Genomic DNA, 5,224 nt, shown 5'->3' with positions numbered 1-5,224 from the left:
TAATCTGGGACCTGCACCTCAGCTTCATTCAGAAGGCGGGGTAAGCTCTACTGCATCATAGAAATTTGTTAAGAGTGGCAAGCCCATGGAAGTATAACAAGACACTTCAAACACAACCTTGTCAGAGTGGGCTCTGGGAAAAAGAGTATCATTTACAGATTGTCTACTGTGTGCCAGGCACTTGACAAGCCCGGACTCAAACTCACTGCCCAGTCAATTCTGTCTCATGGCAACTGATGGATTAGAACTGCCACTCTAGGTTTTCAGACTAAATCCTTGTGGGAGTATAAAACCTCATTTTTCTCCCTTGGAGCTACTGGTGCTTTTGAACTGCTAGCCTGTAGTTAGCAGCCCTGGAAACCCAGTATGCCACCAGAGCACCGGCACTTTAAAAAGATCTCTTCACTTTTTGAGTTAATGATATCCCTGTTGGCCACATGGCATGAGTCTATCCGTGAGAGGTTTCATAATTTGCCTAAGGTCACAGCTGGGAAAAGACAGCCAGGAGATTCAAACGAAGTCTTGTCCGAACAAACAGAGGTAATGCACTTCCAGAGTGAGGTGCAGGCATATTTGGGAATTAATGGGTATCTGTTGGTGGTAAGCTACTCAGATTTCTGAATGTGTACTTTGCTCATGATTGCGAAGTTTGGAAACTGTGACTCATGCCCAACAGGGCAGGCAGGGTTGAACATCAGACCTATTTATCTTACCGCCCAATAGCATCTGTGTTGATTTCTGATGAGAATTTGTAAAAGCAGCACAAAACCAAAACAAAACACTGAAATGTACAGGTTTGTTTTTTGGTGCATCTGGCAAGAGAATAAGCTCATGCTTCATTAACAAAAAGAAAACACTATTGTAAGTTCAATGACTAAAGTCAACTTTCCAACTTATGAAGGGCCTTCAAAAAAGTCATGGAAAATTTCCATTATTTTTTTCATTTATTTTCCATGAGCTTTTTAAAAAAAAAAAAGATTTTATCGGGGGCTCTTGCAACTCTTGTTACGATCCATACATCAATTGTATCAGACATATTTGTACATAGATTCCATCATTCTTTTCTAGACATTTACTTTCTGTTGAGCCCTTGGGATCAGCTCTTTTCTTCCCTCCCTCCTCCCAATGGCCCCTTGATAGATGATTATTATTTTCATATTTTACACTTACCTCTCTTCCCCTCTGGTTCTATTGTTCTTCCCCCTGGACGGGGTGTTGGTTAAGTGTCATTCATTGTGATCGGCTCCCTATCCTGTTGGTATCATTATTCCCATCCCTATTCCTGTGTTCCATGTGTCATGAGCCTACACCTATGCATTCCATGGGCTTTTTGCAGTCCCTACATTATCTACTATTCTGAATATACTCCATTTTCAGACTTTATATTGACATCATCATTTGTTTGTTTTTGCAAAGACAGAGACCCTGAACCATATTCACAGCTGATTCTCCCCATGGTTCTCATATAAGAGCCAAGTCACTGTTTGCTGAGAGAATTAAAAAGGAGTTTCCATAGTGCCTGTATTAGATTTCCTTTGCAAGTTACCACAGACTTAGTGGCTTAAAACAACATCTATTTTTCTCATTCGCTGTAGGGCAGGAGTCTGGACATGGTGTGGCTCAGTTGATTCTCTGTTCAGTCTCCTAAGCCTGGAAATCAAGGTGTCAGCAGGATTGTTCTTTCCAGAAGGATCTGAGATAGGCTTTTCCAGTCTCGTTCAGGTTACCAGACTTCAGTTCCATAAGGTTGTGGGATTGAAGTCTCTGTTTTCTCTGCTGGTGGTTGGAAGCACTTGTTCCTAGTTTCTTGAGGCTGTCTATAGTCCTTGGGCTGTGGTCTCCTTCAAAGCTAATAACAGCACCTGTTCCTCTTATGCTTTGGCTCTGTTTCTTTTGCCTCATCTTTCCAGAGTATCTCATTTATCTTCCTCTTCAGTTTTTAGGGGAGCCCTGGTGGTGCAGGGCTACAATTTGCATGGTTCAAAACCACCAGCAGCTCCCTGGAGACTTGGCTTTCTACTCCCATAGGGGTCGTTATGAATCAGCACTGACTGAAAGGCAGTGAGTTTGGTTTTCCATTTTCAGAGGCCCCTGCGAATACACAGGACTCACCCAGATAAATCAGGGTCAAATCTTTTGTGGTCAAGTTGACTCTGACTCAAAGGGACGCTATAGCACATAAAACTGCTCTGTAAGGTCAGGTCTGTAATCGTATAACTTTTCAGTGTGAATTAGATGAATCGGCTATATAGCAGATCATCAATTTTAGATTAAAAAATTTATACAATTTTGTTTTATCTCAATGTAATATCCTATATACCCCCTTCCGGTGTCCATTCCTTCTTTCCTAGTCCTTCTGAACTGTCCTGGGTGCTTCCCCTGTGATTATTTTAAGATGTGTGGCCCTCACTGATGTTACTGTGTCCCTTATAGACTTGTCTATAATTTGGCTGAAAATTGAACCATGGGGATGAGGTCAGTTCCAGGCCTGAAGGGTAACTGAGAGCCACGGTCTTGGCGGTTCTACCAGCCTCAATATGACAGCAAGCCTGATCTCAAGATTTTGAGTTTTGTTCCACATTTTTCTCCTACTCTATCCAGGACCGTCTAATGTGATCACTTTCAGAAGTTGGTAGTGGTAGTCTGGTACCATCTAGTTCTTCTGGTCTCAGATTAAGGTGTCCATTGGGCTGGTTCCATGTGTCTTCAATTTTCATCACTCTTTCCTCTGGACAGGGAGAGACAGGTAGTTGCACCTTAGATGGCCCCTCACAGGCTTTAAGACTCCAGTCACTAATTCTCCAAAGGAGGGTGTAGAATATTGTTTTTGTGGACTGTTAAGCTAATTTACCTTAGTGTTCACTGACTCCCAAGGCCTGAGGATATAGTCACTTTATGTATCTCCTGTGGAGCAGCTGTTGAGTTCAAACTACTGGATGTTTTGGGTAGCAGCCCAATACTTAACCCATGCCACCACCCGGTCAAAAAAACTCGATTTTTGACCTACAAATGCACTGCCATTGAGTCAATACTGACTTATAGTGATCCTACAGAACTGGGTAGCACTGCCCCTGTGAGTTTCTGAGACCTTAATTTTTAAAAGAAATCATTTTATTGGATGTATTTACAGATATAATATTCCATAGTCCTATCACATCAAACCGTGTTGTACAATTGCTACCACAATGTTTCACAATGTTTGAATTCCTTAATACCTGCTCCCCAGACAGACTCTTTCAGGGGGCAGAAAGCCCTGTCTTTTTCCTGCAGAGTGGCTGGCTGGCTGGTGGTTTCCAACTTCTGACCTTGCAGTTAGCAGCCCAACTCGAAAGCACTATGAACCAGCCTCCAAAACAACAAAGCAGCTAATCGCATTTCTTTTGTGGACATTCCTTATGTCCCCTCCTTGGGGTGAAGTTAAAAGGAAAAAAAAAAAACATCGTATTTCACTTTCTACCATCTATTCACTTAGCAGGATCTTCTTTATTGGGTGTGAAAATCGAGTTACTAGAATGAGAAGCAGGAACAGTTCCCATGGTGTCTGAGGTTGGCCTGTTCAGTTAGTCTGCTCTCAGCATTGGAGCCAGGTGCTTCCTCACTTAGGGAATCCTTTCAAATGTGGCCACACTGAGCTGGCTGGCTTAGCTTTGAGGTGTTGGCCATTAATTCAGTTCAGCACCAAGTCTAGGAATGATTCAATAGGCACAGGAAATGTGCTGTGTGCAGGGTGCTCTGAAATTAATGTTCTGCAATCCAGACTCAAAGAGGCTATGCACTTTGCCCACTGTCTCTCTGGTAGTATAACAACAGCTACTAATGATTAAACATTTGCTAACCACAAGCCTGGCAGTTCAAGCCCACCAGCTACTCTTCAAGAGACGGATGAAGCTATCTGCTCCCATAAAGATGTACAAGTGGATTTGAGTTGGAATTGACTGGTTGGCGTTGTTTTTTTTTTAATTCTCAAAGCAAAGAGCCGGGTACCACTGTGGGTTAGGAGTTGGGCTGCTAACCAGAAAGCCAGGAGTTTGAACCCACCGGAGACTTCACAGAAAAATGAGGCTATCTGCTCTTAAAGACAGCCTCAGAAACCCCATGTGGTAATTCCCCTCAGTCCTAGATGGCTGCTGAGTTGGAATGGACTAGTGGCAGTGGTTTGGGATTTTTGGTTTAATGTCAAGTAAGGTCCCCCTTCAAACCCTCTTCCAGTCACTAGGCGTTTCTTGGTAATCATGTTGTGAATTTTCTGCGAAGGGTCAGAGAGGTAGCGCCACAAGTTTTAGGCCGCCAGCCAGGAAGTGGCTCAGCTAGCATTCCAGTGCCGGTTCACTTGACTGCAGGGCTCGTTTTAATCCAGAGAATAAAAAGCTCTTGGCTGCGTGCATTCTGCTCAGTGAGTCCCCAAATCCAAGTTCTTTACCCTACCCGACGTTGTAACGCAGTGGTTCGGGCGTTCTAGGCTGCAGGTACAGCCAGGGCAAGTACATGGCCACCAAAGAAAACGGGAACTGCCGAGGCGAGGCCCGTCAGTCGTGGAATAACCGTTTTACTGGTATGAGTGTCTCCTCTCATTATGATGCGGCGGTGAGACATTTAGGGGCGGATCAGAAGGGAAAGCCTTGCCTCTTGTCACCTACGAGATGAGTAGGTGAAAATCCTTGCTGCGGGGGAGAGGCACAAAGTGGGCGCTACCAGTTCACGCTCCCTACTTACCGGCCGCTGGCTCCAGCGCCCAAGGGGTTAAATGTGGCAGTCTGCATTCGTAAGGTTTACAGCCTTGGGAACCCTGTGGGGTTCCCCTACTCTATTCTCTTTTTAAGGTCTCTACGAATCCGAATCCACTCCAAGGCAACGAGTTTGATTTTGGCCCTTTTTGGGGGGTGGGGTGGGGTGGGGAGTCCGGCCAACGCCCCTTCCCAGCATCGCCTCCCAGAATCCGTCTGGTCTTCCCCACCCCCAGCCAGTTTGGAATCTCGCGAGACTCTACCCGGCCCTTCCTCAGACCGCGGCCCGTCCCCCTTCTTTGCCGAGCTCGGCGAGAAGCCGAAGAAGGGAGAGGGAAAGCGGAAAAGACGGCCGCGGAGCACGCCGGGAAGTGTGGTCCAAACATTTGATGCAGCCATATTCTTCCGGAGCGGGGGAGGCCAGAGAGGCAACCGGGACTACGATTCCCAGTCGCCCTTTCGGTTTGTTTTTGTTCAAAAAAAAAAAAAAACCCCCACAC

The sequence above is a fragment of the Echinops telfairi genome, unplaced genomic scaffold (genome assembly GCF_000313985.2).
Source record: "Echinops telfairi isolate 266 unplaced genomic scaffold, ASM31398v2 ScPeMD7_5592;HRSCAF=6446, whole genome shotgun sequence".
Classification (NCBI taxonomy): Eukaryota; Metazoa; Chordata; class Mammalia; order Afrosoricida; family Tenrecidae; genus Echinops; species Echinops telfairi.
The sequence above is the reverse complement of the archived record's forward strand: the minus strand, read 5'-3'. Positions refer to the sequence as shown.